The 17,500-nt window shown below is 55.3% G+C and overlaps 1 protein-coding gene across 2 annotated transcripts in view; it reads left to right on the top strand.

Annotated features, from left to right (window-relative positions):
* Positions 1-17,500, top strand: part of ADARB1 (adenosine deaminase RNA specific B1) — an 87,105-nt gene that overhangs the window by 26,514 nt on the left and 43,091 nt on the right. The window contains exons 2-3 of one of the 2 annotated variants that reach the window (XM_056814546.1): positions 245-355; positions 7,372-7,405. The gene's annotated coding sequence lies outside the window, so the exon portion shown is untranslated. The remainder of the gene's footprint in view (positions 1-244; positions 356-7,371; positions 7,406-17,500) is intronic. The other variant, XM_056814547.1, reaches the window with a different exon arrangement.

Genomic DNA, 17,500 nt, shown 5'->3' with positions numbered 1-17,500 from the left:
CTGGCCGCCGTGCCACCCTGCCCCCTCCCGAGGCTTCTATCAATTGTCTTTATGGTCTGCCAACCCACTTCCCCATTGGAGGCGGTCCATGGGGGCCCCTGAGAGGGCTGGAGCCACCTTGGGTTCTCTTGGGGGGGGCAGACGGCCGGGGAGCCCCGGGCGGTCCCTTCCCTGGCAGCAGGCGGTGGGGCCGGGAATGCCGCTTGTTGTCGTTGAGGCCGCGTCTCTGTCTTTGGTTCCACAGAGGGAAGCTTCCCGGGCCGGTTCTGAGCTGACCCGCTGAGCCGAGGAACCCCCTGGCGGCCCGCGCTCGAGCCCTCCTACCTGGGGCCCGGGAGGCAGCGTGCTTCTGCAGGTAAGGGGTGCCCCCGAGTGTACGCGCAAATGCCTGTGTGCCTACACACATCTGAACACTCACACGCCTGCACATGCGTGCGCACTCACACATATCCCCACCTCACTCCTCTGTGCTGACCTGGCCTCAATGGCCCTTTTCTGTCCTGCCCACCTGCTGCGTGTCTCTGCTCCCTCCCGTCCACTCTGGGCCGCCACCAGCCACCAGGCCCTCCAAGGCTGCTGCCCAGAGTTGCCCCGCCTGCCCGGGCTTCTCCCTTCCCTGCCTGTCTGTGGCAGAGCCCACCTTTCCCAGGAAGGGGCAGAGGAGTGACTGGCACTGGGGCGGACATGAATTGGCCTCTACCAGATGCTTCAAAGTCCCCAGCAGGTCAGCAGATTGGGCACCCTCACCCGCCTGGGGCTGTTGGCCACCCTTGCCCGCCCGGGGCTGTTGGGCAGCTATTGGGCAGCCTCGCCTGCCCGGGGCTGTTGGGCACCCTCACCCACCTGGGGCTGTTGGGCACCCTTGCCCATCCTGGGTCACTGGCGGATGCCCATCCTTCTCCACTTTAAGCAATGTGGGCCCTTAGCTGTGAGGCAATCCACGTAGTTGTGCCCTGTATCCTCCCATGGAGGCCCCACCCAGCACCGTCTAGGGTGTCCCTGGTGTGACAAGGAAATCACTTTAAAAGACTGATATATATTAATTTAAGGTCGCCAAAGAATTCAGCTATGTAATTCCTAAATGAAAACTCAAGTCAGCAGTCAACCTTTTATGGAGTTTAATTACAAACAGGATGAAGAAAGGTATTAGAGATAGAGAGAGAGGGGGAGAGAGAAAGGGGAGAGAAGGGAATAGGGCTTAAATACCCCCTCTGTTTAGGCTGGGCCAAAAGTCCCAAGCCCTTAGATAGCTGGGGCAAAGAAAGGAGATCAGTCCCTATCACTCACATGACCAAAATGGAGAAACAGTCTCAGGGGCCTCCACCTCCAGCTTCCTTCAGAGCAAGCTTCTCAGAGCACAACCTCTCAGAGCAAAACCTCTCCAACCCCCCCAGTCCTCAGACCCCGCTATCTTTAAGCAAACCATCCAAGTTCCCTCCCCTCAGTTCTCACATCTACCAATCACTGTCCATGTCTTCCCTGTGCTAATGGTGGCTCTAGCTTAACCCAGGAACGCCCAGAGGTCTGTGGCTTTGCACATGCCTGTTGAAGGTCATATTCTCAAATAATTAAATCTTGATCCTTTGCTACAGCCCTTCCCAAATCCTGTTACCCTGAGTAGGGTAGAGATTGGAATAATTAAATTTTGATCTATGCTGCAGCCCTTCCTAAATCCTGTTAGGACTGAGTAGGGTGGAGATTGTAATTTCCAAGACCTGGTTCTGTCATTCCAAGTATCTCCATTGTATCAATTCTAAAATCAATCATGACTCAAAGAACTTCCTGTTCTATGCTTAAGCATAGGTCAAAGCCCTTTCCATTGTTCAGCAAAAGGTTTCTGTCCTAAAGTAATCTTAAGAAGGGAGGAGGAGGAACCTCCCATGCCAATGGGGTTCACATTCCAATAGAGTTCCCACTATCAATAGGAAATTTTTCAAGTATGAAATTTCCCAATGGTGAAATTTCCAACATTTATAAGTCTAAGAAATTTTAAGGTTTACAATGGGGGGGGGGGGCTGGAGGGGGCTCGCCCACCCGCTCTGGGGTTTGGCACCCTCTGCCGAGCTGCCAGGATGGGGCTGCATCCGGTGCTTGTGCTGGGCACGGCTCTCCCTGGCCGGATCCCAGGAGGTCACTGAGGACGGATCGGCTTCACCAGAGGGTGGAGGAGCAGCTAGGCTGGGCCTCCTCCTTGGCTCTGGACAGAAAAGGCCTCTGTCCTGGACTGGCTCAGACAGAGGCTGTAATGATTAAAATAGTGGAAGACATAAACTGTTGCAGATAAAAAAAGTTGGAGCCTTAAATTGTGACCACAGAAAATATGGTTTCAAGACAGTGTCTTGTTTTAAATCAAATATAAGGTGGTCATCAGGGAAAGATTCCCAATTATTAAATATACCCAAGTCAGCTGGGTTTTATAGAGATTTTAATTAATACAAATAAGGAATTAAAGAAAGGGAGAGAGAGAAAAAGGAAATAATGAGAAAAAGATAGACCGGCCCAGGCCAGCCCTGGCCAACCCAGGCCCAAGCCCTAAGAGAAAGATCAGTCAGTCTTTAATCCACTCACCACAAGATTTTTCCAAGCAAGGATTCTAGTGTTCAGAGAGAGACCAGTTCAGCCAGCTCTATCTCCAGAGAGAGAATCTCTGAGACTCTCCAGAGTCTCCTCAGAGGGAGCTCCAGGGAGAGAGACCTTTGCTCTCAGTTTCTCCTCTCCTTTTAAAGGGAATTTTCTCCTATGTCACCTCCCCTAAGTTCTCACATCTACCAATCACAGTGGATGTTTTCCAAAGGACAGACCATTCTTAATTCACACCTGAGTAGACTAGAATCTCTGAGTAAGTTCTCACCTCTTTGCTCCTTGTAAATTCACAAGTTGCCTGACCTTTATAGGTACTTAGCACCCTTTTGTATTTGTCCTAAAAATAGGCACAGCTTAAGAACTTTTGCCTTATTATAAGTATGGGTTTAAGTATCTTTCATTGTTCAGCAAGGAGTTTCTTCCCCTAAAGCAAGCTTAAGTAGGGGTGTAGTAGAGGTCTCACATTCCTGATCTAAGTCCCTTCATTGTTTAAAATGGGGAATGGTCTTAACCAAATCTTATGAAGTAGGGGCTGAGAATTTTTAAGATTCACAATCCCCCCTGGTGATCATTGGGAGACTAGTCTCCCCATTGATCATTTAACATAATCATCTTGTAGTCCTAAATGCACTTCTAACTATAGATATACACAATATTCAATTTTCTAAGAGGAAATTAGAGTAGTGAGGGAGGAAATAGAAAAAGAAAGAAAGAAAGCAAAACCAATGTTTTGCGGGCATCGAGTCCCTGTGGCCCAGCCTCCTCCACCCAGGAACCGGGAAGCTCTGTCAGCAGGCGAGCCAGCGGCCTCAGCCTCCCCAGAGTGGTTGCATCTTGGGGATGGCTTTGGGGAAATGCAGCCCAGGTGGCCTAGCCGAGATCCTAGTAGGTATGGAGGCCTCTGGCGGCCCAGAGACAGACAGACAAGCAGAGAGAGATGGAGAGAGACAGACAGAGACGGAGACAGACAGACAGACAGATGGAGACAGACAGAGAAGGAAAGGAGAGGACGGGAAGGGGGGAAGGACAAGACACCCACAGAGCAGCTGGAAGAGGTGACAGCAGGGCCTTGGGCTGCCTCATCCCCTTCCGGGCCTCCCCCCGGGCCTCCACCCCATGTCACCCGTAGCAGCTCTGGGCCTTGGAAGGGCCCATTCCGGGCCGGTGTGCCCCCCTCCCCCCCAGGTCCTGCTCTTCGCCCTTCCTGGCCCAGGTGTCCCCCGGTTTGGTGAGCTGTGGAGCCGCAGGTGGGGGGCAGCAGGCACCGTGCTGGGCCGCCTGGGCCGGGCTCTCTGCGTGGCGGTCTTGAGGGCTGGCGCTTGGGGGGTTCATTAGGCCCCGTGGAGCGTCGGGCCTCCAGGCCAGCGTTTCCCTGGCCAGCGGCTCTCCTCCTTCCCCGGCTCTCTGCTCAGGCCCCTTCCTGGGTCTCCGTGTCGTGCAGACGCTCTGGGCAGCCCCCCTCCCCCCTGTCATGTGCCCCCCCCAGGGTCTCGCCTGGCCCTCTCTTGCCTGCTTCTCCCCTGGGCCAAGGCCGCAGCCTCAGCTTCCCACTGGAAGCGTCTGGACTCTCCCCTCCGGCCTTCCTGACTCCGTCGCTCCCCTTCTCCAGAAGCTTCGGGGCTCCCGTTTTCCCTGGGAGCAGATGGAGTCCCGGCAGCCCGGTGATGCCACGGCTTCAGAGGGAGGCTCCTGGGTATTTGCTTGGCGGGTCACTGGGCCACCTTCAGGGTCTCCTGGGGATGAGGGAGGGGGACAGACGCTGTGTGGCCGAACAGCAGGGGGAGGGGCTGAGGCGGGCAGCCCTGAGCCCTGCTCTGTGGCCAGACACTTCCACCTGGTGGCCAGGCTGGGCATCTGCTCATCGCCGCCCTCATCGTTCCTCTCCTCTTGGCCTTCCTCCCTGGAAGATCTGAGCCTGGTCCAAGCGGATGCCACACCTCCTCCTGGAGGCCCTCCAGGCCTCAAAAGGCAGCCGGCCCATGACCAACAGCCACAACAGGACCGTTCCGTAGCTGGGGCTGCGGGCATTGCAGTGGGCACTCCAGTGGGTCGGTCAACCTTCATGAAGCTCCTCCAAGCGCCAGCCACAGGCTGAGCCCAGAGACTAGCAGAGGCCAAAGGCAGCCCCTGCCCTCGGGGAGCCCCCAGGCGAATGGGGAGACAAGCAGCAAAGGCCTGACAGCACACAGGAAGCCCGGCACAGGAGAAGGCTCATGAGGCCCTCGGAAGGCTTCCTGGAGGAGGCGGGGGCAAGGGCCAGGACGGAAGGGCTAACTGAGGGTTGGCCTCCTTCTGGAGGGGTCGGCTCGCCAGGAATTCACGCCTCAATTCCACTGGCTTGTTGCGGTCATTTCTTTAAGAAGGAGAAAAGAGAGAAAGGAGGAGAGGAGAGGAGAGCAGCGGCCCCAGCCAGGGGCCCAGAGCTCAGCCTTTCTCCCGCCCCACCGCCGGGCTCCTGGGGCCAAGCTCGAAGGCGGAGACGCCTCACAGGAAGTTCCTGCCAGACCTTCCTGTGCCACCCTCCCCTTGGCGAGGACCAGTCGAGGGCAGGCAGCGGCTCTGCCGCATCACCCACTTTGGAGGACTTCAGGATAAGGGGGGCGCGAGAGGGACTCCGTCTGCACAGGGATTCCAGCAAGGCAGGCGGGGGGGGGGCAGCCGGAAGAGACCCCAAACCCAGAGGGACAGCCTGGTTTGGGGAACAGCCCACAGGCCGCTGTTGCTGGGTCAGAGCGCGTATTGGGGAGCAAGAAAGAGGCCAAGAGGCTGGAAAGCGAGGAGGGGCCGGGCGATGAGGGGCTCCGAGTGCCAAACACGGCATTTAGGGTTTGATCCCAGAGGTCCTAGGGAGCCACTGAGGTTTATTGAGTGAGAGAGAGGGGAAGGGGGGGGGAGACAGAGGGGGGGAAAGAGAGAGAGAGACAGAGACAGACAGAGACAGAGGGGGGAGAGAGAGAAACAGAGAGAGAGAGGGAGAGAGAAAGAGAGAGAGAGAGACAGAGAGACAGACAGAGAGAGAGAGAGAGACAGAGAGACAGAGTGAGAGGGACAGAGAGACAGAGACAGAGTGAGAGAGAGAGACAGAGAGACAGACAGAGAGACAGAGGGGGGGAGAGAGAGAGACAGAGAGAGAGACAGAGAGACGGCGGGGGAGGAGAGGGCCAGGGCAGGCTCCCCTTCGGGTGGATCGATGCGAATCTGGCTCACAGCCGGAAGAGCAGCTGCCAAAAGGGCCTTCGGGAGTTTCCTCGCTTTCGCTGCGCTGAGGCCCCTCCTGGGGCTCCCATCCTGGCTGAGAGGCCGAGTGGAGGGCGGGTGAGCCCGGCCGCCCCTCAGTGGGTGTAGACGCAGAGAAGGCCCCTGCCAAGACCAGGAGAGGAGAGGAGGGTGTGGGGAGGAGCTGGGGGGTAGGGGGGAGGCCTGAAGGCCTGGGACAGGGCTGGGGTGGGGGGAGGGGAGCGAGTCCCCTCCTGAAGCTGCCCTCCGGGGGTGGCCGGTGCTGGGGCGGATGCTGGGCCTGTGCTGGGGAGGAGGAAGGACGGGGTCTCCGCCCAGACGCCTGTCTGTGCGCTGTCCACAGGTGGCCCTGGGGATTGTGGGGGGAGTCCACGCCGGGAGGGACTCGCTGGCCGTCAGCCCTTTGGAGTTCTACAAGTCGCTTTAATGCCGGCGGATTCCTGGATGCTCCCCAGCTGCCCGGGGCCCCTTTGGAGCGGGGGCGGCCCTGGTGCTGCCCAGAGGAGGGGCCACAGAACGGCTGCCGTGGCATTTGTACGGGCACGTTGAGGGGAGCTGCCCGGCCCAGGCCTCGAGGCCGAAGGCAGCGAGGAGATGGGTGAGGGCAGCCTTGGCACCGGCAGCTTCTCCCCGGCCTCTCGGGGATCCCAGGGACGGAGGGGGCTCGTGGCCAAGCGGACGAGCTGCTCCCGAATCACGCTGGGGTGGGGCAGAATTCTGGGCATTTGCAGGCACGCCCAGAGCCCGGTGTGCAGGGCTGCTCCAGGGGAGGGGCTGAGTGGCCTGAGCCCTGGCGCTCTGGGTGATCCTGGGAGAGTCACTTGCCCCAGGCTCCCCCGCCCGGACAGACCCCCGTCTGCCTGGTCCCGCACTCGGGATGGGGCGTCTGCTCCGGGTTAGCAGGCTTCGAAGGGTGGCGGCCGCCCGGGTGGCAGAAGCCCCAGTCAGTGGCCTTTAAACTGGTGCTTCCTCAGGCTCTCCCCAGCCTGCCCACTCTCCTCCTGGGATCCACCCGCACTCCCTGCCTGCCCAGCCTCACTCCGCCACACGGCTCCCCCCCCTTCCGGAAGAAGCCTTTCCTGATCCCCCTGCGTGGTGCATCTGGCCTCCAGGGGCATCCTGGGGGAGTCCCCCCCCTTAGAATTCTGGATACAGAGACAGAGACAGACACAGAGGCAGAGAGGGAGAGAAGGAGAGAGGGATAGAGACAGGAAACGGAGAGAGGAATACTCTGAGATGGGTCAAACTATCTCATAATTCCATGGAGAATCTGTTTTTCTGCCTCCTTCCTTCTTCCCAGTGACAGTCCTCAGGTTCCAGGACGGGAAGCCTAGTGAGCAGTGAGCACAGGCTCAGAGAGCCCGCCTGCCACAGGGGCCACCTCTTCCTGACACTCGCAGCCCTTCTCCCAGCTGGCTTCTGCTGGTGGGTTTTCCTAGTTCTCCAAGGCAGCCACCGTGTCTTGTGGTGTCTTCTGGAGCTGTGCTGGCTCGCCAAGAGTCTCTGGGATCGGCTCACCAGTAATTTGGCTCCTCTGTTTCTCTGTTGCAGGGCCCAAGACTCATCTTGCGTGGCAGCTCTTCAGGTAAGACCAGAGCCTGTGCGGGCCGTGTTGTGTTATGGAAACAGTGGCCAGAGCAAGTCTCCCGAGGGTGACCCGAGGCGTTTAGGAGAGGGCCGAGCGAGGGTGGTCTGTCTGTGGGTCCTCAGGCCTTCTCTGCCAGTGCCGAGGCCAGCTCCCTCAGCCAAGGGAGAGCCGTTGGCTGGAACCTTTTGGGCCGCTTGTTGCTGGCTCCAGTGGGTTGAGTGACTCTTCCTTTCCGGTGGCTTCTGGGCCAGCCTGGGGGCTCCAAATCCTGGAAGCCTGCAGGTGGCAGCCTCGGAAATGAAAGAAATAGTTCTGTGGCCCCAGGTGCCCCAGCTCCGCAGTTCTGACTTGGCCCTGGCTGTGAGGGAGGCAGTGGGCCCATGGTGGAGCCGGCGGCCTCTTCCCAGCTCTATGTTTCTGTGGTAAATGCCCCTTGTGCTCAAGCATCCTCAAGGAGTCAAAGAAGGGGGTCGCTGGCCTCAGACCCTGCCCTCTTGATGTCCCAGAGGAAGTGGCCGGGAGTGAGGGCGGCCTTCGGTGCTCTACCGGGGCCCTGCCTCCTTGGCATTCCCATTCCGGAGCCCCAGCCCTGCCAGGCAGTGGGGACCTCTCTGCAGCTGGCTCCAGGGGGCAGTGGCAGCCGGAGCTTGGCTGAAGTGGGGGCAGGCCCTGGGGGTGTCCTGCCTCCCATCAGAGGGCCTTCGATTGTGCAAGAATCTGGGGTGCCACACACTCATTTGGAAACCATCGAAGAGGGCCATCCTCCAGCTGGGGGGCCAAGCACCCCAGAAGCTCAGGTGGTGACGTGGAAGGAGGGCCTTCTTCTAAAGTTGTGGTTCGCTTGTTCCAGGCCTGACTGACTCTTGGGGACCCCATTGGGGTTCTCTTGGCAAAAATGGCCGGCCATTTCTTTTTCCAGCTCATTTTACAGATAAGGAAACTGAGGCAGACAGGATGAAGTGATTTGGCCAGGGTCCCCCAGCTAATAAGGGTCTGAGGCTGAATTGGCACTCAGGGCTTGCTGACCCCAGGCCGGGCACTGTATCCATTGTACCATCCAGCTGCCTGCCTGCCTTCTGAAGGCCCCAAAGTTCTGAAATATGGAAACTCATTTCGTGAGTGTCGCTTGAAACACATCAGCCGGAAGGGCCCGATGATGGGGCGCGGCAGGTTCCTGGCCGCCATGGGATGGCCGGGATGGCCGCGGGGCACCAGAGCAGAGCTCCCGCCTCTCCGCTCTGCGCCCGTGGCACCCTGGAGGTTTTTAGGCCACGTTTGGGTCTTTGCTGAACCGTCCCGAAGTGGGGGAGGCGCAGTGGAGAGCGGCTGTGGGCCAGCAGATGGCGCTGTTGGACAGCATTGGAGGGCAACCGAGGGAGCCTGAGAGCCAGTGTCTGTGCCCTCTCCCGGGCCCCGGAGGGCCCAGAGCCTCATTAGCCGGCCACATCGCCTGGCAGAGGCCCTTTGTGCCAGGATGCCCAGAGAGCCCTTGTGTGCTGTTTCCCTCAGCACCCAGCCTGCCCAGCCCTCTCCAGGGCACCTCGGGCTGGGGGAGGGGGCTTGGGGGTCGGCCAGCGTCCCAGATGGGGTTGGGGCAGGGGCGGCTCAGGAGAATCCCATCGGCCATGGCGGGTCCTCCCAGAGGTCTGGGGCAGGGGTGGCCCTTTCACGGGTCCCCATCTGGCCATTCCACCGAGGAGGGAGCCACGAGAGCCCACAGTGGGCGGCAGAGGAGGACGGTGATGGCCGGAGGGATCGCGTTGGCCCTTTTCACGCCCGAGCTCATACCCGCTGCCCTGGCGAGGGGGCCATGCGTGTTTGGCTGGCATCTGGGGCCCAGCGGCCTCATCTGGGCCTTGGAGCACCAGTCTTGGGAGGAACCTTAGAGCCGAGCTGCCCCGCACGGGAACCCCTGGCAGAGTAACAGTTTAGGCACTTCTTTTGTGCTTTTATTTTAGCCCCCTCCATACTGGGTATCATTCCAAGGCAGAAGAGCTGGGAGGGCTGGGCAGGGGACCAAGTGACTTGCCCAGGGCTAAGGAAGTGTCTAGGTCAAATTTGAACCCAGGACTTCCCAATTCCAGACTTGGCTCTAGGCAGTGAGCCACTCTACTGCACCCCCTGCTCACTCTAAGAGGAGGAAGCTGGGGTCAAGAGAGGCTGGGGTTTACCCTAGGTCACACAAGGAGCAACAGTCAAAATTCAAACCCAGGTCCATGGCCTCTAAAGCCAGTGCCTTCCCCTCGGTGCTGCAGCTAGCTCTGACCATAAAGCTTGGGGAGGGCTAGACTTTAGTGTCTGCTGGGAAGGCCTTGGCCCTGGACCCCTGCCCTGAGTTAGGCCGGTTCTCCCCAGGGCTCTCTGGGCCTCGCACCCCTCTTTGTGGGCCTGGACAGAGAGCAGGGGGCAGGGCACAGTCCGAGCTTCTGTTCCCACAAGACAGGGCAGGGGAGACCTAGCAGGGACCAGATTGGACTGGACAGGCAGGGTGGGACCGTGGTCCATCCCGGAGCTTGCTGCTCTGGGCTGGCTTCAGCTGTTGCAATGAACTGTGAGACTTGGGCCCTTCACTCTCTTGAGGGGGAAATTGAGGCCCCCAGCAGGGCATTTTCACGTCCCCGAGTGCCTAGGACATGGGAGGTGCTCACTAAACGTGTATCGATTGACTGACTGATGGTAGGGGTCAATCCAGGGCTTTGGGGGCCCCCTTTTTTAGTTACTGAATATTAATTTTATTTTGAAATTTGTATTTAATTAGTCAATTTACAATATTTTTCCTTAGTTACAAGATTCATGTTCTTCCCCTCCCTTCTCCCCACCCCCTCCCATAGCTGACATGAAATTTCCCTGGATTTAAAATGTGTACTTGATTGAACCTATTTCCATGTTGTTGGTTTTTGCCCTAGGATGTTCATTTAGAGTCTCCATCCCCAGCCATATCCCCTCAACCCATGTGATCAGGCAGGTGTTTCTGCTCCCACAGTTCTTCCTCTGGACGTGGATAGTGTTCTTTCTCATAGATCCCTCCGGGTTGTTCAGGGACATTGCATTGTCACTAATGGAGAAGTCCATTACGTTCGATTGTACCACAGAGTATCAGTCTCTGTGTTCAATGTTCTCCTGGTTCTGCTCCTCTCGCTCTGCATCACTTCCTGGAGGTTGTTCCAGTCTCCATGGAATTCCTCCAGTTCATCATTCCTTTTAGCACTCTAGTATTCCATCACCAACATATACCACAATGTGTTCAGCCATTCCCTAATCACAGGGCATCCCCTCATTTTCCAATTTTTTGCCACCACAAAGAGCGCAGCTATGAATATTTTTGTACAAGTCTTTTTCTTTATTATCTCTTTGGGGTGCAAACCCAGCAGTGCTATGGCTGGATCAAAGGGCAGACAGTCTTTTAGTGCCCTTTGGGCATAGTTCCAAATTGCCCTCCAGAATGGTTGGATCAATTCACAACTCCACCAGCAATGCATTAATGTCCGACTTTGCCACACCCCCTCCAGCATTCATTACTTTCTTTTGCTGTCATCTGCTATGTTTGAGGTGATACCTCAGACTTGTTTTGATTTGGATTTCTCTGATTATAAGAGATTTAGAGCACTTTTTCATCTGCTTATTAATGGTTTTTTTTAAACATTATTTTATTTGGTCATTTTCATACATTGTTCATTGGCATTTTGATTTCTACTCCTGGTCCTGCCTTTTCTTCTTTCACTATTTCCTTCTATACCAATGTTTGTTTATAGTCAGCCCCCCCCATTCCCTCCCTTATTTTACTTCCCTTTCTACCCCCCTCCCTTCTTATTCCCTCCCTTATTTTCCCCTGTAATCTTTTTAAAAATTCCCCCCCACACCCTCTCCCTCCCTTGTACTGCTTCCCTCCCCACCAGTCTGTTTTTTACCCTTCTACTCCCCTATAGGGCGCAAATCTATTCTCTTCCCCAATGGATTGGATTGTTCTTCCCTCTTTGGGTCATTTTCAAAGTACGTAAGAGTTGAATATTTCCTATCTCCAACCTCTTTACCCTTCCAGTGTATCGATGTTCTCCCCCCTCCCGCCATGAGCTTCTTTGTGACATATAAATTTACCCCCATTTGTTTCTTTTCCCATTTCTTTTAGTCATAACCTCTTTTCTTTTTTAGCTTTAGTCATGTATATATACATACACATGTATATGTATTTATGCATGCATATCTCTATATACCTATTTATGTCTTGTCCTTTCATCCTATACAGTTTGTCACTGTTCCCTCTGAGTGTAGTTCTTCTAACTGCTCAGGTGATTGCAACAGTTTTTAAGAGTTACCAATGACCTCTTTTCTTATAGGGATACATATCATTTTAACTTACTGAGTCTCTTATAAAATTTTTGTTGTTGTTTTGTTTGTTTTTTTCCCCTCTTTTTAAATTACCTTTTGATGATTCTCTTGAGTTCTGTGGTTGGACATCAAATTTTCTGTTCAGGTCTGGTCTTTTATTTATGAATGCTTGGTACTCTTCTGTTGTGCTGAATGACCATACTTCCCCCTGTAAGAATATAGTCAGTTTTGATGGGTATTTTATTCTTGGCTGTAGGCCTAGTTCCCTTGCTTTCCAGAATATCGTATTCCATGCCTTTCGGTCCTTCAGTGTGGATGCAGCCAGATCCTGTGTTAACCTCACCGTGTTTCCATGGTATCTGAATGGCTTCTTCTTGGCAGCTTGTAATATCTTTTCTTTCATCTGATTGTTTTTGAATTTGGCTATAACATTTCTTGGTGTTGTCAGTTGGGGATTAAATACAGGGGGTGATCTGTGGATTCTTTCAATCTCCACTTTCCCCTCTTGTTCTAGGATCTCGGGACAGTTTTCCTGGATAATTTCCTCTAGTATTATGTCCAGGCTTTTTCTTTTGTTGTGGTCTTCTGGTAGTCCAATTATTCTTAATTTGTCTCTTCTTGAACGATTTTCTCAATCATCTGTTTTGTGAATGAGATGCTTCACATTTTCCTCAATTTTTTCATTCTTTTTGTTTTGTTTTATAGTGTCCTGCTGCCTTGTGAGGTCACTTGATTCTAGTTGTTGTATTCTGGTTCTTAAAGATTGGATTTCATCTCTGGCTTTTTGGTCGTCTTTTTCCTTCTGGTCTGATTTTCTTTGAAGGTCGTCTTTCATCCTCTTTACCTCATCTTTCATCTCCTTTGCCTCATCTTTCATCCCTTTGCCTCATTTTCCAGCTGGTTGATTTTGGATTTCAAGACACTATTTTCTTGTTTTAGTTCAAGTGCCTCTTTTCAGATGACTTATCTTAATTTTTAAGTTCTTTTCCCAATTGTCTTCAGCCTCTCTTAGTTGTGTTTTGAGTTCTTCCACAGCCTGTATCCAATTCGCTGGCATTTCTGGTTTATTGTTTGCTGATCTCTCCCCCTCTGTTCCATTTGCTGAGTAGTAGCTGTCTATTGTAGTTTCTTTCTTCTTTTTCTGTTGTTTGCTCAAATTCACCCCTTCTTTACTCCCTGTATTTGTCTGTGCTCTTGTTCCTCTCATTTTCTTTGTTTTTTTTGGGACTTCTATCAGTCTCCCCTTTTGGAGCTTTAACAGAAGATCTCTTGGTGTAGTCTCTGGGGGAGGGTTGTTGGGGGTTTGAGCTTCCCTGTCCTCTGGAGGCTTTTGATTGGCTTAAAGTCCAGCAGTCAATGAGGATGGGTGGGGAGCCTGGGCTTCCCTGCATTCTGGAGACTTTTGATGGGATTAGATTCAGCTGGTTCTTTCAGAAGACTCTGCTCTCTAAGGGGGGAGGGGTCATGGCCTCCCTGGGCTCTGAGGGCTCCTGATGGGATTAGGTTCAGCTTGTTTGTACTGAATGAGCCCTAAAGCAAGAAACCTCCTTCTCCACAATCTGTGTTGAATGCCCAGAGACTGGCCCAGGTTGCTTTCAAGGTAAGCCCTTAGCCGCCGGCCCTGTTTCTGTTCTTTCAGAAGCTCTGAGGGCTCCTGATGGGATTAGGATCAGCTGGTGTGGGCCAAATGATCCCTGAGCCAAAAAAAGAAAAAGAAAAAAAACCCAACCTCCTCCTCCACAATTGTGTTGAATGCCCGGAGACCTGCCCAGGTTACTTTCTAGGTAAGCTCTTTGGAGCAACCCCCTTGCCGGCCCTAAGATTTCTCTCCTTTCAGTAGCTCTGAGGGCTCCTGATGGGATTGGGTTCAGCTGGTGCCCTAAAGCTGGGACCTCCCTTGAGACTCAGTTGGAAGGACCCAGCCAGGGGTCTACAGGCTTCCCCCTTCTCTCTATGTTTCCCTGCCATCTGTGTTGGGCGTCCCAGAGACTGGCTCAGGTCGCTTTCAAGGTGAGTCCTTCAAAATAGCCAGCCCTGGGGCCCTTTTTCTGACCCTGAAGTCCCTGCTGCTGCTGTGGGCTCAGCACTCTGGGTTGGGGGGGATGGGTCCTGGGACCTTCCTTCTGCCTGCCCCTTAGATCCGAGTGATCTAGGGTTTTGGCTTTTGGGGGGCTGTACCTTTTGATCCAGGTCTGGGAGGAGGGTTCCCCAGGTCTGTCCTGTTGTTCAGCTTGAATCCTAGGAGCTCTCAGTTTGCGATCGGTAAGGAAGGGTTTCCGAGGTCTGAACTTTTGCTGCTTCTACGCCACCATCTTGACTGGAAGTCATGGTTTTGCTTTCTTTGACTGAAAATTGCCTGTTCATGCTCCTTGCCCATTTATCGATTGGAGAATGGCTTGATTTTTTGTACAACTGGTTTAGTTCCTTATAAATTTGAGTGATTAAACCTTTGTCAGAGGTTTTTGTTATGATTCCCCCCCCCCCCCCAATTTGTTGCTTCTCTTATTTTGGTTGCATTGATTTTGTTTGTACAAAACTTTTTTTAATTTAATGTAATCAAAATGATTAATTCTTATTTTTTAACTTTTCGCAGTCTTGCTTGGTCTTAAAGTCTTTCCTTTCCCAAAGATCTGACAAGTATACTATTCTATGTTCGCCTAAATTGCTTATAGTTTCCTTCTTTATGTTCAGGTCATTCACCCATTCTGAGCTTATCTTGGTATAGGGTGTGAGATGTTGGTCCAGACCCAATCTCCCCTATATTGTTTTCCAGTTTTCTTTGGGGGCCCTTTGTGCTGCCCTGAGACGGGGTATTCCGTTTGGGAGCCCCAGAATCATCCTTGAGGTTTTAAAAGACCCCAGAAAAGTGAGGCGATGGCAGGGGGAGGGCATCTTAACCTCTTCTTGTCTGGGCCCTCTTGAGTCAGCTTGAGCTGACAGCGGGCTCTCGGAGTCTGAGACTAGAGACAGTCATCTCCCTTCCAGAATGCCTGGGCCAGTCCCCAGACCCAGCTCCAGCAGAGGGAGGCCCCTGCCTGTGCCCTGACATACCCCTTGGGCTTGGACCGCCTGTTGCCCCCATCCTCAGCTCTTCAGTCTTGGGGGAGGGGCCTTGCTCAGTGGCCCTCCAGTCACCTGCCATTCTGTGGGGCACTTGTGCCCATCCTTAGCCCTGATTCCTCAGGCCAAGCTGTACCTGATTGCCCCCGAATTCCGAGTGTTCAGTTTGGACCCAGGAAAGGTACATGAGAGACTCGCGCACGTTTGCTTCAGGGGAGGGGGCAGTGTGGGTCCCTCCCTGTTCTGGCCAGGGGAGCCCCCTGGTCACCCCCAGGCCCCTGGACATCATGCATCAGGGGCTTGGACATGTAACAGAGCCACAAGGACTGAGGAGGGAGGGACCGCTTGAGGGAGCCGCTGGGAGAGGCCCCAGTGGGCACTTAGGGAGGGTCTGCTGTGTTGGGCTGCCAGTCCTGAGCCCCTTTAAGGCTGAGGTACAGGCCTGGGTGGCAGTGTTTATACAGACTGGGCCATCGCCTGGAAACCCAGCGCAGTTCAGCCTGGGCCACCGCTGGATCCTGTGCCAGGGAGTGAGAAGGGAACTTCCATTCCAATGGCAGAAGCTCTACAGATGGCCTGGTTCTGAGCACAGTCAGGAGGAAGTGGACCTGTAGAGCCGGGGGTGGGGTGGGGACAGGCTGAGCTCTGTTGCAGGCCAGTTGGGGTCAATCTGCCTCGGATGGACTAAGGAATGGGCCTTTCACTCATGCGCCATCGCAGTGTTTTAGCGGAAATCAATGCTTTTGGGTTACCAAATGTTTTTGGCACATCCTCTGATAAAGCCACACTTTTGCTTTTATTACTAATGTGACTTATTCAGCCTAATTGTTTCCTCAGTGCTGAGGCACTATTGTCTTCCCAGTCTAGGGCCAATTTGACAGAAATGAATCCTGTATGGCTGCAGGCTCTGTCCATGTGGCCTTGTGTCTTTTCTCATCAGTGTTCATGAGTCAGCAGTCCTTCATTTTCTTTTGTGGCTTATCCCTTTCTGATTTGAAAAATCTGAGAAAGAGCCTGCTAGGTTGGCTTCCTCCTCCCTTCTTGGAAACAAGTCAGGCTGCAGAGAGACATTTTGTTCTCTCAGTGTTGGCTTTCTCTGGGTGCCTTCTTTGGCCCTGGAGGTTGTTTTCAGTCAGTCGCTTGAGTTTCTCTGGTTTCTGTCATCTCTGTACTGTCTTGTAGAGTTTAGCCTTGCTGCCCTTCAGTTGTTCCCATCCTGTCTGACTCTGGGACCCTGTCTGGACAGATTTTCTCCACAGAGACTTTGTAGTAGTTGGCCAATTCTTCCTCCAGTTGAGGAAACTGAAATGACTTGTCCAGGGACACAGGGCCAGTAACCATCCAAGGCTGGATTTGAACTCGGGTTCTTTTGACTCTGAGCCTGGTACCCCACCCACTGAGTCATCCAGCTGCCCCAGGACAGCATTTCCAGGTGACCTGGCTAAGACTGTGGGGAAAAGAGCAGGTCCCTGCAGCTCTGAGCTGGGGCTGTGAGGAAGTCCCGCCTCCTCCTGCCCCTTCTCTGACGCCCGATTCCTGACCCAGGGGGGCTCCGAGGGGCCCAGGGCAGACATTTCCCAAGCTGAAGGGTCGCCCCAGGCCCTGCCCTCGGGTGGCCTCGGGGGTCCCCAGTTCCTGCCCCTCTCAGGTTCGGCTCTGCCTTGGCTGCGTCTGCCGGGTGCTGTGAGGGCGCCGCACTTTGGCCCCGACGCCCCTCCCCCACACCAGCCAGCCACAAGTCCTCAGTGGGGGAGAACCTGAGCCCGAGGCTGGGGGGGGGGGGGGGTAGGGCGGGATCTCCTTCCCTCCCGCCGCGGGCGCGCCTGCTGAAGGGTTAACCAGCACACGTGCCCGCGCGCCGCCAGGCTGCCTCTCCGCGCTGACTGGCTGCTCTGAGGAGGCTCGAGCCGCTCCGCCGGCCGCGCCCGATGAATGAAGGCAGCCACAGCTGCCTCGCGGAGCCCCTCGCGGCCATGGCCCCCCTGAGGCTCTCCGGGGCTCCAAGTGCGGCCCGGCGGCGGCGCTGGAAGCGGAGGCGCGCGAGGAGAGGTAGCGGGGCGCCGGGCGACCAGCTGGGGATGGGGAGTCCGGCTCCTCCCCCTCCAGAAGTTTGTAGTGCGCCTACTGCCCCCTCCCTTCAGGGCCTCCCTTGGGGGCGCCGCGTGTGCCCTCCAGGAAGCGCTCCCGACCCTCCCCCTCCTTTCCGGGGGCTTGGGCTGGGCCGGGAGGGAAGGAGGGGCGCCGCCATCCCGCAGCTGTCCCCTGGCCAAGGCTAGCCCAATCCCTCTGGCCTCAGCACTGCCTGGTGCTCGGAGCTGTCCAGGGTGCCTGGCCCTGGAGCTGGGACAGGAGGCTCCTTTGGGCACTTGAGGCCACATGGAGGGGAGGAGGCGGCCCAGCAGGGCCCGAAATGGCCCCTGCCCTGGGCTCCCGGCCACTTAAGGCTAATGGAGGGCCCGGGGTGGACCCTGGGGGGCTGGGGGGACCAGGCCCGCTTTCTGGAGGCCCTGGGAGCCTTCTTCCCCCTCCGTCCCTCCTTCCTTCCTTCTCTCCTTCCTCCCTCCCTCCCTCTCTCCTTCCTTCCTGCTTTCCTTCCCTCCTTCATTCTGTCCTTCCTCCCTCCCTCCTTCCCTGGGCCCTGACAGGGGCTGCCATCCTCCCGGGTTCCTTCGGAAGGTCCTTGGGAGAAGGGAAGGTGCTGAGGCT

The sequence above is a fragment of the Monodelphis domestica genome, chromosome 2 (genome assembly GCF_027887165.1).
Source record: "Monodelphis domestica isolate mMonDom1 chromosome 2, mMonDom1.pri, whole genome shotgun sequence".
Taxonomy (NCBI): Eukaryota; Metazoa; Chordata; class Mammalia; order Didelphimorphia; family Didelphidae; genus Monodelphis; species Monodelphis domestica.
This window is presented reverse-complemented; position numbering and strand designations above follow the sequence as displayed.